The following is a 20,521-nucleotide window of genomic DNA, read 5'->3' as shown; positions in this document are numbered from 1 at the left end:
AACTTCCTCATCTCTGATATCATATCTAGGATCATGTCCAAAGCATATTTGTATGGCTGGATGAATTTCAGACCATATTTCCTTACATTTAGACCCTCTTGTTTTAGGTTCACGAACTCTTTAACTTTTACTTCCCTCAGTTCTCTAGGAAATAAGTGATCAAGGAAGGCTCCCTCGAACTCATCCCAAATAACAGGCTCAGCATCCTCACCAAGGCTCTCCTCCCACTAGTTATACCAAACATTGGCAACATCCTTGAGCTGATAGGAAACAAACTCAACCCCCTCAATTTTAGTAGCATACATTGCTTTTAGTATCTTCCACATCACATCAATAAAATTATGGGGGTCCTCCTTAGCCTTAGAACCTATGAAAACTTGCAAATTTATTCTTAGAAATCTCTAATCCTCATGGCAGTAGACAACTCTTGAGAACTAGAGCTAGGAGTTGGTAAACTATGGCTGCCAATTTGGGCATCTACCAACTAAGTGCGCATAGAAATAGCCTCTCTAAATTCAGCATCCAAAGTAGGAGCTAGTTGAGTAGTAGGCACTTGGGTTTCCTCCACAAATCAAGCAGGTCAACCGCTAGTTCTCAATCTAGAAGGTGGGGGCATCTCAGATTGGGGTACTTTTATGCTGGTGACGTTCATCTAACGGCGGTACATTTAGGAGGCATTATCTTCAAATATGTAAACACATGTGTTAGGAAGAAAGTTTTTAGAGTTAAACTCTTCACACGAACTCAGAATATGAAAAAGTGAAATAATTTCCTAATATCCTATAGCCTCATGATTATAAGTGTGGTTCACGACACACCCATAAGTAAGACTCTACTAGATACGGCTTCATAGACACTCTAGGACTTATGAAATCTATGCTTTAATACCAAGTTTATCATGCCTCGAAAGGATACCCTAGGCGTGGACGGCACTCGAAGACTATTGCTAATCCCCAAGTGAACCAGTTCGTCCAATAACATATTCATTCATTCAGCAGAAGATTTAAATAACCAAAAAGGGGACAATTAAGTAGGCTAACCAAATTAGCAACTCATAAAATAATTAATTATTTAACCAAATCCCAACTCAACTCCATCTCAAAGAATATTTTTGAAAACCAATACAATAACTCAACACTATTACTATATGTGTATGAAACCTCTAATAATATCAAGAAGGTGATAATGACAAATCCATGGCTACCTAAAAGAAATACTCAAAGAAAATATAACTAATGCAGAGTACCTCTGGATGCAAGGACGACTCACCAAATCTGAGAGTAGAAGTAATCTTCAACTATGCATCTGTTGAGGATCTTTAACACCTGTATCTTAAAAATAAAACAATGTAGCCCAAATGGATTGAGGTCTTTAGGTTTAATATACCTTTAGGTTACTTTTGATTTCCACTTCTTATGTCAATCTATTTATCTTGATTAGGTTTTTGTTTAGGATTGTAATTGAAGGTTTTAGGATTTAATATATCCTTTAGTTGCCAATTGGTCCTTCTCTTGTATCTCTTCTTCTATATTTCTTTTTGTTTTTGTATTTGTGTTCTTCTTTGTAGGGAGAATTACATCATTTGATATCAGCACCGAGCTTAGATTCGTCTTCACAATTCTATTCTTGGGTTCTGGTATTGAAAGAAAATAAAAAATAAAAAAAGTCAAAAAAATGTTTTGAGAAAATCCCATAAATAGTTTTGTTGAATTACGTCTCGTTTGAAGTTTCTAGTGTTAGATTTGTGTTGTCTAACCTTATTAGAGTCAGAATTTGATATTTGGAGAAGTTTGAAGTTATACTGAATAATCCACCATTGTTGAGTGAAAGAAGCTTTGAAGTAGAGCAAGTGAGTTTTTATATTTAGGTGAAATTGGAACTTCTTTGGCATTGGGATTTGGTCTCTATATCCTTAGGAATTCAAATATGAAGTTTGGTTGACAAGAGAGTAGAAATCTATTGGGTTTGAAATTAGGTGTTCTTCATGTTCATGGTGTTCTTCATGACTTGAAGAATTAAGAAATTGTTATACCCCATACTTTCACACCTTGGGACATTGTCTGAAGTCTCTTGAAAAGTGTCATGTGATCTACACTATCTACCACGCTATCAAATGACTCTACGGAAGGGAGGATGTGATTCCCCATATTAGGGAAGGTTGGAAATAGAGTTATTAGAATCCATAAAGAGTTGGGGGATAAAATAATAAGTCATGGGACTCAACTTACTTGTGTAATCTACCAACTTGCATGTCTTACATACTTAAGCTACAGGAATACATGTTGAGCTTCTATAGAAAGGATTGCATAGGCTCCTAAAGTAAGACGAGATTATGAAACCACGAAAGAGACGGAAGGAGGCGTAGCACCTACTCAGAAGCAAGCAGGTGATGCACCTACTTGGACCAAGTAGTTGACACACCTACTTTAGGTGGGTCCCACACTGCCACGTGGCAGCAAAGGAGTGGGTGCATGATTGAGGTGGCACCCTAGGTGGTTGCCATGTGTCACCCCTAGGGGATGCCATATTTCACCCTCTAAGGAAGGTTATATAGTAGTCATTGTATGACTAAATCATTATTTTCAGCATTCTTAACTTAGAATTTGAGAGAAAAATTAAGAGGGAGAAGAAAGAGAGCTACGGTTTGGCTAGAACAAGGTGAGCCCTCGAACTTTTTTCTGTGAATTAATTATTTAAGTTATCCTACGGTTACATGACGGTGTTTAATAGCATAAAATCACTATTTGGGGCAGCAGGAATGTTATACCCCGTACTTTTGAACCTTGACACGTGTCCCTAATCATCTTGAAAGTAGCCATGAGACCTTTACTGTCCACACACACTAAACAACTCTAAGGAAAGAAGATTGTGATACCTCGCGAAAAGAAAGGTTGGAAATAGAGTCATAAGAATTTGGAAAGAGATAGAGGCTAAGAAATGAGTAATAGAATATATCAAGCTTACGTAGTGCGGATTATATTGGCTCTTAAGACAACACGAGATTACGAACCCACAGGGGAGAGGAGAAGGCGACACGTGGCAGCAAAAGGAGGTGCCACATGGCAGCCTAGAGAAGTGACACGTGGCATCAGGTGACCCACCTGCTTGGGGTCAAGTAGGTGACCCACATACTTGGGCCAAGGACACATGGCAGCCTTGGAGGCTAAGGGTGGATCCGTGGTCCAATAAGGGCTTGACACGTGTCAGCCTTAGGGACTGACACGTGTCATGTTCTAAGGAATCATATATATATATATATATATATATATATATATATATATATATATATATGTGTTAATGACTCTTAAGTCATTTGGAGTCCAAAAAATCAGCCAAACATAAAGAGAAAACGAGAGAGGAAGAGAGTACTACGGCAGCCATGGTTCAAGAAGAATTAATGTAAGTTCTTCACTTTTCTTTCGTGAATTAATTATCTACGATATCCCCTAAGTACGTGGATATGTATATATGTGTTTTATGATGTTTATGGAACCAAAAATTTAGCTTTACAATTGGAAGTTTGGAAGAAAAAGAAGAGAAAAACGTTAAAGGGGCAAGGAAGGAGGGCTACGGGTTTGGCCCTTTTGGGGTAAGCTTCTGGGTTTTGTTCCATGAATTAATTATTTTAAGTGTCCCTAAGTTGTATAATGGTGTTTAATAACATAAAATTTCAATTTGGGGCAGCGAAGAAGTAACACAAACAGCCCGCTCAATTTCAGCGCGTTTGGAGAAGTTCCGAGTTGCGCTTTGACAATTTTGGCTATATTCGGGTAAGGTAAGGTTTCTCCTTTCAATTTGGACTTTATTTTGTTTTTATTGAGTGTATTATACACCTTGTGTGTGGCTGGAAACGTGAAAACAGTATAGAAATGCTTGGCGTTGAAGACAATCCAAATTGTAGTCGTTATAGTCGAATTGTCGTCGAAGTAAGGCGTTGTTCTTGTGAGTTGATGCTGCAGGGGTGTGATGTGTTGTTTCAGGGCCTAAATATGTTCTAATGTGGGTTAGGGTGCTTCTGGTTGAATCCAAATGACCCCTCATTGCGTATAATTAAAGGCGTTACAAAATAAAGGCTAGACGCCCTATTGTGATATCGTATTTTTTTGAATAAGTCATTTGGAGTTTATGTTGTATATTGTTGGTGTGAATTGATTAAACATATGCTGCAGGTTGTTGTTGTTGTTGTTTGGATTTAAGTCTTAGGTACCTAATCATAAATTCAGATAGGGCACATTATAGGGGAGGTGCTGCCCAATTTCCGTTAACGCCTTAACAAACTAAAGAACTAGTCGAGGAAACGACTAAGGAAATAGACTCCATTAATACTAAGGTGTAACCTAAGGTGCTGGAAAGTTAAAAAGGGTTGATATTCATATTAATTTTATGTTGGATAGGTTCAAAGAACGACGAGGCGAACGCGGTAAATATTAATCCGTAAAAGGTATGTAAAGCTATTCCTTCTTTTGGCATGTTTTGGTATAAGTCTGTAAAGCCTATCTGTTCTTTCATTTGGGCATGTATTAGATCTAAGTGACAAGTGATATGTGTATGAAGCTTGGGGTAACTCTATTCATGAGCTCTGAACATGATTCATGATTCATAATTCGTGTTCACTATTGAATGTTAAGACTCTTAAAGTAGTTAAGCTTCCATTCCTCAAGTCTTCTATATGCTGAGAAGTAGCGTATGTAAAGTTATTCTTCCTCTCCTTTGTTATGAATTAGATGTAAGTATTGTGTATATGAAGTTTGAAGTTATTCCACTCTTAAAACTCTGAGGGTGAGTTAAGACTCTTGTTCACTTCCTACTGATTAAAACTCCTGTAACAAGTTGAGTCATTACTTTTCAAGTCTTCTATGTGATAGGAAGTGGTGCATGTAAAGGTTGTCTTTTCCTTCTTCTAGAAAGACTAGACTAAAGGTTCTATAGGACATGTATTTGGATATAGCCCCATTTATAGATTCTGGATGTAACTCATGACTTGTATCCACTTTTGAATGATAAGGGCCTTGAAGTAGTTGAACTACGACCCTTGATCCTCCTATAGGTTGAATAGTGTTGGGATGTGTAAGCTCCTATACCTAGGGGCTCTTGAACATGCTTTATGATGATATCTAAGGGATGTTTGATATGTTACAGAGTTTTGCATGCACGTATATGCACTATGATATATATATGGATCGGGTCGGAGTACCTCGGCACATTTTGCTATGTAAGGATCGGGTCGTACGTTCCACGACAGATTATGCATTATACGGATCGGGCCTTTGTACCTCGGCATTATTATGCATTATACAGATTGGGCCGTCGTACCTCGGCATCATCATGTATATGGATCAGGACATCGTACCTCTGCATTATCATGTGACACATGGATAGGGCGGTCGTTTCTCGGCATGTGCTTGCTATATATATGGATCAGGTTGTACGTCCCACAGTGCTAATAATATGCATATGCCTATCATGATAGATTATGTGTTTGTAACACCGAGTCCCCGAGCAGGCCGAATAGGTACGTGATAATGGTATACATGACTTTATTTTATGAGATACAGGTACAGTACCCTATTAAATGTTATACTTGGTTTCCTGCATCCCTGTTTTAGATGTTATCTCAGTTATGTATGCTTATATACTCAGTACATGTATCGTACTGACCCTCCTTTTCTTGGGGGGCTGCGTTTCATGCCCGCAGGTACAGATGTCCATTCTGGAGATTCGTCAGCTTAGGAGATCCTCTCAGCTATGTCAGAAGGTCTTCACTGTTCTGGAGCCTAATATTTTATACTGGTCACTTAATGTATATATTTGTACATTCAGGGATACAGCGGGTGCCCTGTCCCGCCATATGTTGTTGTTACTATTCCTAGAGGTCTGTAGACATATGGATATAGGTTGTTTATATGTTTGTTTTGACTGTGGCTATACGGCATATTGTAAATGTTTTTATGTTATGGCAGCCTCGTTGGCGCGTGCCCTTTCATGATATGATACGATGAAAGAGGCTACAGGCACATGAAAAAAGTTTTAAACTATTGAGGTTTTTATGTATAGTATCAATCACACACGGTTCCACTCAAGTGTAGCTGATAAATACGCATAAGAGGGTCCAGGTCAGAGCCCAGTCACGGCCTACGGGGTTGGGTCGTGACAGAAGTGGTATTAGCGCAGTTCGTCCTCAGAATGTCTACAGACTGTGTTTAGTAGAGTCTTGTTTATCGGTGTGTTGTGCACTACATCTATATACAGCAGGCTACAGGACATTTAGGATGTTACTTTCTTTCATATCTAAGATCGTGCGATAGAGCCAAGCCATAGGAAATGAAATTCCTCATACTAACCTGTGACTTTAGCAGGAGGACAATGCCGATAGAAGAAAGTAACTGACAATATTGAATGTTACAAAGCACGCAGGTAAGCAAAGGCACGAAGGACCTATGTAAAGTAAGGTGTTGCAATACAATTGATATATAAAGTTGGAAAATGAAAGGAAAATTATATAGGAAAGTGCAACAGGTGCAGTTCGAGGGGACATACGAGGTAAGTCCATGTTCATACTGCTAATGTGGGCGCCCTGTGTGGCTGCGATATGAGATGATATGAATATATATGTATGCCCTGGGTAGCTGCAATATGATACGATACGAATATATATCTGTGTGCCCTGTGAGGCATTGTTGGTATTTTCTGCGTGCAGGTGTTGAGATAGTGAGAAATATAGAGGAAACTCTGTCCAAATTTTCCTAGGAGTAAAAGGAGAATGAGATACAGGATTGTAGTATGCCTGGTTCATAATAAGAATGAGATTTGACTAAACTACAAGTATGGCTGACCTCGAGGAATAAGTTAATTGTTGAATTAATTGTAATAAAAATTAGGAGGTCAATGCGGGTATGGTAGAACAAAGTTGGGAAAGACTTATAATCCAAGGAAGATGATTCAAAGAAGACTGATTGGTCTGGATAAAATGTTGTATTAAGGCACCAACTGAATTAATACACAGGAATAAACTATGACGATTTATAGTTAAAAGAAGTAACAGTATGGTTAAGACAAGAGTACAAAGGGAAAACAATTGTGATGGATATAAAGTAGTAATAAGATAGCTTGTGAGATATTAAGGATAAGACTAACTAAGAAGGGTAAGTAACCCATAGTAAGAATCGTGAAGAAAGTCAAGTGGTGTTATACTATGGGACTGATTGTGAACAGGGTACAAGGTGAATATAACAAAAATCGTTGTGAGAATAAGTAAAGCTTAGTAAGGAAAGTTTTGAATAAAGGTTATATAATGACGAAAAGGATAGCTAGTGAAAGGAAATAAAGGGTAATATGGAATTCCTTACGCCCAACAAAAAATGGAAATGAGCTGAAGGAATAATAGAGAAGTTCTAATAGAGGCACTCAAGATAGATGTGATTAATTAAGTATGAGTATCGAATCAAAAGAGAAATCGATAGTTACGAACTGGAGGTATAGTAAGATAAAAAGTTATTAAGACAAGGACACTACTACAATGAAGTTGAGATGGTTTTAAGCAAGATTAGAAGTGAGCCTTAAGCACCTGACAAAAAAAATGAAAGTTCAGAAGGTATAAAGAAGTATTATGTATACGTGACTCCACCTTGATGATTAGTGAGATCCCGCAAGGAGAGGGAATGTCGATTTGCAGAACAACTGCTGCATTATGAGATTATTAGAAGAATAAGCGGTGTCCACTAGAATAAGGTTAGTCTAATGACGGAGGTTGAAACACGAATCATCAAAGTGTAAGTACTCTTGAGTGGAGCATCTGAACCAATTACGAGCCGCGCTAATTACCGATTGGGATGAATGGAATATGGCTTTGAATGTACTTCTACATTATGGGTATTACTCGAGTATCAACTATTAAATGAGAGTTTATACGATACATTGCGAATATTAAAGCACCCTATGGTTGTCCTAGGGTTTCCTAGAAAGGCAACCTAACATAGGGATGATTTAACAGAAGATGTAGATATGGTGCAGCACATTAAATATGTTGGAGTGGAATCATCCGCGTGTGAATAGCTGAAAATAAATAGAGGATGACCTGGGTACACCCTAAAAGGGGAGAAGTGGACAAGAGAAGTACAAACGTAAGAGAAAATCAACCGACGCTATCGTAAGCAAATAGGAATGCTTAAACTTCAACGAGACCCCATAAGGGATGGACGTGATCATACCCGCACTAATGCACCAGATTCCATTAAAACCCCGAAGTTAAGTGTGCTTGGGTGAGAGTAACATTGGGATAGGTGAACCCATGGGAGGTGAGAAAGGGAACGAAACAAGTATGAAAAAAAGAGATTATAAAGGCATGTTAGTACAATGACACATATAGAACAGAGTAATCGTATACAATTCACTTAAGGCTAAACATTTCCAAAAGGAAAGAAAGATAGCTGTACGAACTTATACCAAAACATGCCAAGAGAAAGCTTTATATACTTATACCAAAACATGCCAAAAGAAGGAATAGCTTTACATACCTTGTATCGACTTCTCTTAATCACGTCCACGTCGTTGTCCTCGAAACCTATTTAACATGGAAGTAATGCAAGTATTAACAACCTTGGACTTTTCAGCAACTTAGACTACCCACGAGTATTCATAACATTCATCCCTTCGCTCGCCTTCTGGACTAGTTCCTTAACTAGTTAAGGCGTAAACGAAAATCGGACAGCACCTCCCCTATAATGTGCCCTATCCGAAATCCCAACCATGTCCTTATAACCTGAAGCCAACCAACAATAGAACCATCAGCCCATACATATACATATTACGACCAAAATTACACCATATAAACCCCCAACAATTCACTCGAATCTAAGATACCAAAACTAGAGTCTTTAATCTTTCTTTCACGAATTCTTTAATTGCAAAGCGGAGGGTCATGTGGATGCAACCAGCAGCTAAAAAACCTCATTTAGAGAAATTTTATACCCTGAAACATGCCACAACACAACCATCAGCATCCCCCACGCGCACAACACCTTATTTCGACAACAACTTAACTATAGAGATTCCAAATTCATTTATTTCGAACGCCGAACTTTTCAAACCTTTTACCCAACTTCCATCATCCCCTAAGGTGTTTAATACACCCTAATTTAACATCATAAACTTCAAATTAGAGGGGAAGAACTTACCTTTCCCGAAATTGGCTAAAACTAGCCAAAATTGCGCCTTGGAATTTTTTTAAACGTGTTGAACCGTCGTGGCATCTTGCTGTCCGTTTTTTGGCTGCACTGAACTCTAATTTTATACTAATAATACTTCCATATCATCGTAGTATGCGCTAATTAATTAATTTACGGAACAAAAACGGGACTTACCTATTTTTCTCCCAAAGCCGTCGCAATTTTCTCTACTTAGCTTTAGGGTTTTTTTTGTTCACGTTGCTGCTGGAAATTTTGATGAACAAGCTGAATTTTGAGATATATATCATTTGTATGGGTGGTCCCAAGGGGTGACACATGTCAGCCCCTAAAGGGGACACGTTTCCAGCCCCTATTGGGCCACCGTGTCCATGCACTCCATGTGGGGCTTCCACGTGGCAGTGCCCCCCCCCCAAGCAGGTGGGTCACCTACTTGACCCCAAGAAGGTGGGTCACCTGCTTGCTTAGGGGATGCCACGTGTCACCCTCCCATTGGCTGCCCCGCAAATTTTGTTTTCTTCCTCGTGAGTTCGTAATCTCATTTGTAATCTCGTCTCACTTTAAGAGCCTATGAAACCCTTGCTACGTAGGCTTGGTATGTAATCAAGTAACTCACATACGTGAGACTTCTAAATTAGTAGTTTACGTAGGTAAGTCGAGTCCTACGACTCGTTAGTTGGCCTCCAACTCCTGCCGACTTCTCTTGACCCTATTTTCAACCTTCCCTACCATGGGGTGTCACATTCTCCCTTATTAGAGTTGTTCAATAGGGTCGTAACTTAAGTAGCTCATATACTAACTTCTAAGTAACTTAAGGAACCTTTCGAGTTCAAAGATGTGGGGTGTAACATCTTTTCCCCCTTTAGAACATTCGTCCTAGAATGTTATTTACAACTTCCCTTAAGACTATATATAGATTATAGAGAGTTTTGTTTTTCTAAGGTATCATATACTTCTCTATCCATATCTTTAATATATAAGTATTCAGGAGTTGGGGTTACCTGTAGATATCGGGAATAGGTACGGACACCTGTGTTTTATGTCCTTTTCAACCTCCTAGTTTATGTCTTCACGATTCTTATTCTGTTATAGTACCTTGACGGAAGCTATGTCCTTAGTTCGCAACCCATTTAACTCCCTGTTATGTGGACCTCCTCCACGGGAAATATTCCAGGAGCGTCGTTCACATTCTTGCGGAGCATTGATCTATGAAAATTGAATGTATTATTTCAAATCGGACGGTATGTCCCACTCATAGGCAGCTTTATCTATTCTAAAAATGCCCTGCAAAGGATCAATGCACCCCCTTCTTTCAACTCTAGGATGCTAATCGATATCTTATCCCGGAATAAGCTTTACTTCGTCAATAATTTGTTGGATCCCTTCTGGACCTATCCATTAATCAAAGGGCAAAATGTTACTAAGATTCATCTGTGTTCCTCAATCCCTTCCGAAATGATAGATGTAGGACTCTGTGAAATCTTATTAATTCCCTACTATGTCATCTCGCATAACCCTCAGTTGAATATGCCTTCCTAACTGGAGGGGAACAGGTTGATTCTGTTAGCCCATCTACCATAGCCCGTATGAACTCCCAGTTCCTTAGAATATGAGGTCAGCTCGTACTATAATACATATTAACTGCTTTCCACTTCTGAGTTGGGATTCCCATCCCCCGCTCTGATGCTCCTCTTTTCTTAAGCCATTATCCAACTCCTCTTAATTCAACAGTAACACCTAAGGTCTGCTATCTTGCTCTTTTACTCAGACCTTCTTTCCAGTTTTATTACTACCCCTTATACTGTAACTCTTGCACAAACGTGTGTAGGTACGTAGAGCCATTCAGAAAATGCTTTAGTGTCTCTATACTAGCGGCTTACCTCCTTCGGTCGAGGTCAGGGATCTGCTAGAGCTTTTGTCCTTAATATCGATTATATCTTAATAGTTCTGTCTCGAACCATTTTACACTTTTCTTTAATAGATTCTAAGTATGGCAATCACATTGCTATTACTGACTTCCTTTTATCGAATAATCATTTTACCTCGCTCTTAGTATGTCAATGTTCGTAAGTTGCACAACTATTCTTATGCCATTTTCATGAGGTGCGTTGTATTTTAGTCATAATCTTTTTTGCTCTTGGTTTACTCTGTTCTATATGTGTCATTGTACTAACACACCTTTATAATCTCTTTTTGTCATACTTGTTTTGTTCCCTTTCTCACTTCTCAGGGGTCACCCATCCCAGTGCTACTCTCATCCGAGCACGCTTAACTTCGGAGTTTTGACGGAATCTGGTGCATCAGTGTGGGTATGATCACGTCCATCCCTTATGGGGTCTCGTTTGACGTTTAAGCATTCCTATTTACATACGATAGCGTCAGTTGATTTTCTCTGACGCTTGTACTTCTCTTGTCCATTTCCCCCTTTTTAGGGTGTACCCATGTCATCCTCCATTTATTTTTAGCTATTCACACGCGAATGATTCTTACTCCAACATATTTAACGTGATGTACTATATCTACATCTTCTGTTAAATCATCCCCACGTTAGGTTGCCTTTCTAGGAACCCTAGTATAACCATAGGGTGTTTTAGTATTCGCAATGTATCGAATAAAATCTCATCTAACGATTGATACTCGAGTAATATCCGTAATGTAGCAGTGCATTTAAAGCCACATTCCATTCATCCCAATCAGTAATTAGCGAGGGCTCATAATTGGTGCACATTCCCCACTCAAGTGTACTTATACTTTAAAGACTCATGTTTCGAGCTTCGTCATTATACTAACTTTATTCCAGTGGATACCACTAATTATTAGAGTGGAGTCACGTGTACACCATACTTCTTTACGCCTCCTGAGCTTGCATCTTTGTCGTGTGCTTAAGGCTCATTTCTAATCTTGCTTAAAACCATATCAACTCCATGGTAGTAGTGGCCTTGTCTTATTAACACTTCATATCCATCACCATTCTTTATCCCTCGTACTCTTGTCTTAATCATACTGTTACTTCCTTCAACTATAACTTGTCATAGTTTATCCCTATGTATCACTTCAGACGATGCCTTACTATATCATTTTATCCCAATCTATCAGTCCTCTCTGAGTCATCTTCTTTGGCTTATAGGTCCTTTCTAACCTCGTTCTACTATTCCAGTATCGACCTCCTAGTTTCTATTGCCATTAATCCAGCAATTAACTTATTTCTCAAGGTCATCCATACTCGTTTAGTCAAATCTCATCAGTTGCGAGAACAACCTTTCAAGACATACTATAGCCATGTATTTCATTCTCCTCTTATTTCTAGGAAAATTTGGGCAGAGTTTCCTCTGTATTTCTTACTATCTCAACACCTGCATGCAAAAAATACCAACAATGTCTCACAGGGCACACATATATATATTCATATCATCTCATATCGCAACCGCATAGGGCACCCATAATTAACAGTATGGAAATGAACTTACATGTTATGTCCACTCGAGCTGCACCTGTTATACTTTCCTGTTTACCTTTCCTTTCACTTTTCAATTGTATCTGTCAATCGCATTTCAATACCTTACCTGACATAGAGCCTTCGTTCCTTTGCTTACCTGCGTGCTTCGTAACATCCAATATTGTCAGTTACTTTCTTCTATCGGCGTTGTCTTCCTGCTAAATTCGCAGGTTAGTATGAGGAATTTCATTTCCTATAGCTCGGCTCTATCGCACGATCTTAGATATGAAAGAAAGTAACATCCTAAATGTCCTGTAACCTCTTGTCTATAGATGTGGTGTACAACACACCGATAAACAAGACTCTACTAGACACGGTCTATAGACACTCTAAGGACGAACTGCTTTGATACCACTTCTGTCACGACCCAACCCCGTGGGCCGCGACTGGGGTCCGACCTGGACCCCCGTTTACGTAACTGTCGACTATAGTCAAATTGGACTATGAACAAAGTGATGCTGCTCACAAAAAAATCCAATGGGTAAAAACTTTTTCGTGTACTGGTGGCCCCTTTTACTCGTGTCATAACATATAAGGTCATGCAAGCCGACAAGGCTGATGTAACATAGAAATATTCAAAATATGCCGTATAGGCACAATCAAAACGAACTCACAAACAACCCACATCAATATGTCTACAGACCTCTAAGAATAGTAACAACAACATATGGCGGGACAGGGCTCCCGCCATACCCCTGAATATACAAATATATACATGTTACATGACCAGTATCAAAAGTTAGGCTCCAAAAAAGTGGAGCGCTTCCAACGTAGCTGAGAGGAAATCCTAAGCTGATGGATCTCCAAAATGAACATTTGTACCTGCGGGCATGAAACGCAGTCCCCCTGAAGCAAGGGGGTCAGTACGATACATGTACTGAGTATATAAAGCATAACATTTCATAACTGAGACAATAGGTGAAGTAGGGATGCAGGAAACAATTATAACAATTAGTAAATCACATTACCTGCCCCATCTAAAATGAGGTCATGTATCTCAGTATGATATTCCACACCTGGCCCGTTGCGGGACTCGGTGTTACAGATCTATCCTTATGTCACCATATGCATAACTATACCATACTCGGCACTTTAATGAGACTCGGTCTATAATCATGTCGTCTTATCATTGCATTTACATAGCATACCCGGCCCTTGGTGGGGCTCGGTCATACCCGGCCCTTTTTGGGACTCGGTGAATATTTATATCATCTTATATCGTACCCGGCCCCTTTTTGGGATTTCAGTCATACCTGGCCCTCTATGGGACTCGGTAAAGATATGTAAACCATATGCACAAGCAGAGTAGTAAGTAAACATATGCAAGCTAGATCATTACCTCAGAGATCATATCATGTTTAACTTATAGCTAAGGTATGCCAAAAGAAGAAAGAGAATGAACTCTACACAGTCTGTACTTTCCTTCAGGTGATCTTCATATATATATTTCGTAGCCGGCCCTTCATGGGGCTCGGTGAAACACTATGGCATCGTAATCTCATTTTCGTATCAAATACATCTCACTGGAAATGAAAGATAGCTTTCCATACATTATATTCTGACATATAGAAGCCCTACTAGGCAATACTAAATCTTCACAGAAACTCTAATACCGAACAGTGGATAGGGGTTATGAGGCGTACTTGGAATTCTGGGAATGGAATTATCCCCACACTTCGTATACAATTCACTTAAGGCTAAACATTGCCAAAAGGAAAGAAAGATAGATGTACGAACTTATACCAAAACATGCCAAGAGAAAGCTTTACATACTTATACCAAAACATGCCAAAAGAAGGAATAGCTTTACATACCTTGTATGGACTTCTCTTAATCACGTCCACGTCGTTGTCCTCGAAACCTATTTAACATGGAAGTAATGCAAGTATTAACAACCTTGGACTTTTCAGAAACTTAGAATACCCACGAGTATTCATAACATTCATCCCTTCGCTCGCCTTCTCGACTAGTTCCTTAACTAGTTAAGCTGTTAACGAAAATCGGACAGCACCTCCCCTATAATGTGCCCTATCCGAAATCCCAACCATTTCCTTATAACCTGCATCCAACTAAAAATAGAACCAGAAGCCCATACATATACATATTACGACCAAAATTACACCATATAAACCCCCAACAATTCACTCGAAACTAAGATACCAAAACTAGAGTCTTTAATCTTTCTTTCGCGAATTCTTTAATTGCAAAGAAGAGGGTCATGTGGATGCAACCAAAAGATCCCACACCTCATTTAGAGAAATTTTATACCCTTCAACACGCCACAACACAACCAGCAGCAGCCCCCAGGCGCACAACACCTTATTTCGACAACAACTTAACTATAGCGATTCCAAATTCGTTTATTTCGAACGCCGAACTTTTCAAACCTTTTCCCCAACTTCCATCATCCCCTAAGGTGTGTAATACACCCTAATTTAACATCATAAACTTCAAATTATAGGGGAAGAACTTACCTTTCCCGAAATTGGCTAAAACTAGCCAAAATTGCGCCTCGGAATTTTTTTAAACGTGCTGAACCGTCGTGGCAGCTTGCTGTCCATTTTTTGGCTGCACTGAACTCTAATTTTATACTAATAATACTTCCATATCATCTTAGTATGCGCTAATTAATTAATTTACGGAATGAAAACGGAACTTACCTATTTTTCTCCCAAAGCCGTCGCAATTTTCTCTCCTTAGCTTTAGGGTTTTTTTTGTTCACGTTGCTCCTAGAAATTTTGATGAACAAGCTGAAGTTTGAGATATATATCATTTGTATGGGTGGTCCCAAGGGGTGACACGTGTCAGCCCCTAAGGGGGACACGTGTCCAGCCCCTATTGGGCCACCGTATCCATGCACTCCATGTGGGGCTGCCACGTGGCAGTGCCCCCCCCCCAAGCAGGTGGGTCACCTACTTGTCCCCAAGAAGGTGGGTCACCTGCTTTCTTAGGGGCTGCCACGTGTTACCCTCCCATTGGCTGCCCCGCAAATTTTGTTTTCTTTCTCGTGGGTTCGTAATCTCGTTCGTAATCTCGTCTCACTTTAAGAGCCTATGAAACCCTTGCTACGTAGTCTTGGTATTTAATCAAGTAACTCACGTACGTGAGACTTCTAACTTAGTAGTTTACGTAGGTAAGTCGAGTCCTACGACTCGTTAGTTGGCTTCCAACTCCTGCCGACTTCTCTTGACCCTATTTCCAACCTTCTCTACCATGGGGTGTCACATTCTCCCTTCTTAGAGTTGATCAATAGGGTCGTAACTTAAGTAGCTCATATACTAACTTCTAAGTAACTTAAGGAACCTTTCGAGTTCAAAGATGTGGGGTGTAACAACAATGCACCTCGTGAAAATGGCACAAGAATAGTTGTGCAGATTACGAACATTGGCATACTAAGAGCAAGGTCAAATGATTACTCGATAAAAGGAAGTCAGTAATAGCAATGTGATTGCCATATTTAGAATCTATTAAAGAAGAGTGTAAGATAGCTCGAGGTAGAACTATTAAGATATAATCGGTATTAAGGACAAAAGCTATAGCAGAGCCCTGACCTCGACCGAAGGAGGTAAGCCGCTAGTATAGAGACACTAAAGCATTTTCTGAATGGCTCTACGTACCTACACACGTTTGTGTAAGAATTACAGTATAATGTGTGGTAATAAAACTAGAAAGAAGATTTGAGTAAAAGAGCAAGATAGCATACCTAAGGTGTTACAAGTTGAATTAAGAGGAGTTGTATAATGGCTTAAACGAAGAGGAGCATCAGAGGCTTGATAGCCTGTTACGGGGGATGGGAATCCCGACTCGGAGATGGAAGGCGATTAATGTAGGTTATAATATAGGCTGACCTCGCACTCTACGGAAGTATAAGTTCATATGGGTTATGGTGACAAAATTAACCCATTTTCTTCCAATTAGAAAGGTATATTCAGCTAAGGGTTATACGAGATGACATAGTAAGGAAACAATAAGATTCCACGGGGTTCCCACATCTATTATCTCGGACGAGGAAGTTCAACCTACGGCTAATCGCTGGAGATCATTCCGGTAAGGGTTGGGAACACAGGTGAATCTTAGTACGACATTTTGCCCTTCGATTAATGGATAGGCCCAGAGGGGATCCAGTAAATTAATGATGAAGTAAAGCTTAATCCGGAACAAGCTATCGATTAGAAGCCTAGAGTCGGCAAGAAGGGGATACATTGATCCTTCTCAGGGCATTTGTAGAATAGATAAAGCTTCCTATGAGTGGGACCTACCATCCAATTTGAAAAAATACATTCAGTTTTCACAGGTCAATGCTCCGCAAGGATGTGAACGACGCTCCCAAAATATTTCCCGTGGAGGAGGTTCATGTAACAGGGAGTTATCCTATGAGGGGCAACCTATTTCCATCCGAGATCAGCAGATTAAACGAGTTGCGAACTAAGGACATAGCTTCCGTCAAGGTACTGTGGTGGAATAAGAATCTTGAAGCCATAACCTGGGAAGTTAAAGAAGACATGAAACACAGGTGTCCGTACCTATTCCCGATGTCTACAGATAACCCCCAATCCTAGAACTCGTATATTAATTACTTGGATGAAAATGTATGTTATTCCAGTAGAAAGGAATCTCCCTATGATCCGTATAAAATCTTAAGGGAAATTTATTTAACATTCGAGGACCAATGTTCTAAAGGGGGAAGTATGTTATACCCTGCACTTTTGAACCTTGACACGTTTCCCTAATCGTCTTGAAAGTAGCCATGAGACCCTTACTTTCCAAACACACCAAACAACTCTAAGGAAAGACGATTGTGATACCTCGCGAGAAGGAAGGTTGGAAATAGAGTCATAAGAATCCGGAAAGAGTTGGAGGCTAAGAAGTGAGTCGTAGGACTCGATTTACCTACGTAAACAACTAATTTAAGAGTCTTATACACTTAAGTTGCTTAAGGATATACAAAGATTACGTAGTGCGGATTACATCGGCTCTTAAGACAAGACGAGATTACGAACCCACGGGGCAGAGGAGAAGGAGACATATGGCAGGAAAAGGAGGTACCACGTGGAAGCCTAGGGAAGTGCCATGTGGCATCAGGTGACCCACCTGCTTGGGGTCAAGTAGTTTACCCACCTACTTGGGGGTGGGCCCCACCAAGGACACGTGGCAACCTTGGAGGCTAAGGGTGGATCCGTGGTCCAATAAGGGCTTGACACATGTCACCCTTAGGGGATGACACGAGTCACTTCCTAAGGAACCATATATATATGTGTTAATGACTCTTAAGTAATTTGGGGTCCAAAAAATCAGCCAAACATAGAGAGAAAACGTGAGAGGAAGAGAGTACTACGGCAGCCATGGTTCAAGAAGAATTAAGGTAAGTTCTTCACTTTTCTTCCGTGAATTAATTATCTACGATGTCCCCTAAGTACGTGGATATGTATATATGTGTTTTATGATGTTTATGGAACCAAAACTTCAGCTTTACAATTGGAAGTTTGGAAGAAAAAGAAGAGAAAAATATTAAAGGGGCAAGGAAGGAGGGCTACGGGTTTGGCCCTTTGGGGGTAAGCTTCCGGATTTCGTTCCATGAATTAATTATTTAAAGTGTCCCTAATTTGTATAATGGTGTTTAATAACATAAAATTTCAATTTTGGGCAGCGAAGAAGTAACACAAACACACTGCTCAATTTCAGCGCGTTTGGAGAAGTTCCGAGTTGCGCTTTGACAATTTTGGCTAAGTTCGGGTAAGGTAAGGTTTCTCCTTTAAATTTTTACTTTATGGTGTTGTTATTGAGTGTATTATACACCTTTTGTGTGGCTAGAAACGTGAAAACAGTATAGAAATTCTTGGCGTTGAAGACTATCCAAATTGTAGTCGTTATAGTCGAATTGTCGTCGAAGTAAGGCGTTGTTCTTGTGAGTTGCTGCTGCAGGGGTGTGATGTTTTTTTCAGAGCATAAATATGTTCTAATGTGGGTTAGTTTTATGCTGGTTGAATCCACATGACCCTTCATTGCGTATAATTAAAGGCGTTACAAAATAAAGGCTAGACGCCCTATTGTGATATCGTATTTTTTTGAATAAGTCGTTTGGAGTTTATGTTGTATATTGTTGGTGTGAATTGCTTAAACATATGCTGAAGGTTGGTTTTGTTGGTTGGATGTAGGTCTTAGGGACCAAATCGTAAATTCGGATAGGGCACATTATAGGGGAGGTGCTGCCCAATTTTCATTAACGCCTTAACAAACTAAAGAACTAGTCGAGGAAACGACTAAGGAAATAGATTCCATTAATACTAAGGTGTAACCTAAGGTGCTGTAAAGTTAAGAAGGGTTGAAATTCATATTACTTTTATGTTGGACAGGTTCAAAGGATGACGAGGCGAATGCAGTAAATATTAATCCGTAAAAGGTATGTAAAGCTATTCCTTCTTTTGGCATGTTTTGGTATAAGTCTGTAAAGCCTATCTGTTCTTTCTTTTGGGCATTTATTAGATCTAAGTGACAAGTGATATGTTCATGAAGCTTGGGGTAACTATATTAATGAGCTCTGAACATGATTCATGATTCATAATTCGTGTTCACTATTGAATGTTAAGACTCTTAAAGTAGTTAAGCTTCCATTCCTCAAGTCTTCTATATGCTGAGAAGTAGCGTATGTAAAGTTATTCTTCCTCTCCTTTGGCATGACTTAGATGTAAGTATTGTGTATATGAAGTTTGAAGTTATTCCACTCTTAAAACTCTGAGGGTGAGTTAAGACTCTTGTTCACTTCCTAATGATTAAAACTCCTGTAACAAGTTGAGTCATTACTTTTCAAGTCATCCATGTGATAGGAAATGGTGAATGTAAAGCTTGTCTTTTCCTTCTTCTAGAAAGACTAGACTAAAGGTTCTATAGGACATGGATTTGGATATAGCCCTATTTATAGATTCTGGATGTAACTCATGACTTATATCCACTTTTGAATGATAAGGGCCTTGAAGTAGTTGAACTACGACCCTTGAGCCTCCTATAGGTTGAATAGTGTTGGGATGTGTAAGCTCCTATACCTAGGGGCTCTTGAACATGCTTTATGATGATATCTAAGGAATATTTGATATGTTACAGAGTTTTACGTGCACGTATATGCACTATGATATATATATGGATCGGGCCGGACGTACCTCGGCACATTTTGCTATGTAAGGATCAGGTCGTACGTTCCACGACAGATTATGCATTATACGGATCGGGCCATCGTACCTCGGTATTATTATGCATTATACGGATCAGACCATCGTACCTCGGCATTATCATGTGACACATGGATCGGGCCATCGTTCCTCGGCATGTGCTTGCTATATACATGGATCGGGTTGTACGTCCCACAGTGCTAATAATATGCATATGCCTATCATGATAGATTATGTGTTTATAACACCGAGTCCTCGAGTGGGTCGGATACGGTATGTGATAATGGTATACATGACTTTATTTTATGAGATGCAGGTACAGTACCCTATTAAATGCTATACTTGGTTTCCTGCATCCCTGTTTCAGTTGTTATCTCAGTTATGTATGCTTATATACTCAGTACATGTATCGTACTAACCATCTTTTCCTCGGGGGGCTATATTTTATGCCCGTAGGTACAGATGTCCATTCTGGAGATCCGTCAGCTTAGGAGTTCCTCTCAGCTATGTCAGAAAAGCTTCACTATTCTGGAGCCTAATATTTTATACTGGTCACTTAATGTATATATTTGTACATTCAGGGGTACAGCGGGGGCCCTGTCCCGCCATATGTTGATGTTACTATTCCTAGAGGTCTGTAGACATATGGATGTGGGTTATTTATAAGTTTTTTTCGACTG

This window comes from Solanum dulcamara, chromosome 7 (assembly GCF_947179165.1).
Source record: "Solanum dulcamara chromosome 7, daSolDulc1.2, whole genome shotgun sequence".
Taxonomy (NCBI): domain Eukaryota; kingdom Viridiplantae; phylum Streptophyta; class Magnoliopsida; order Solanales; family Solanaceae; genus Solanum; species Solanum dulcamara.
This window is presented reverse-complemented; position numbering follows the sequence as displayed.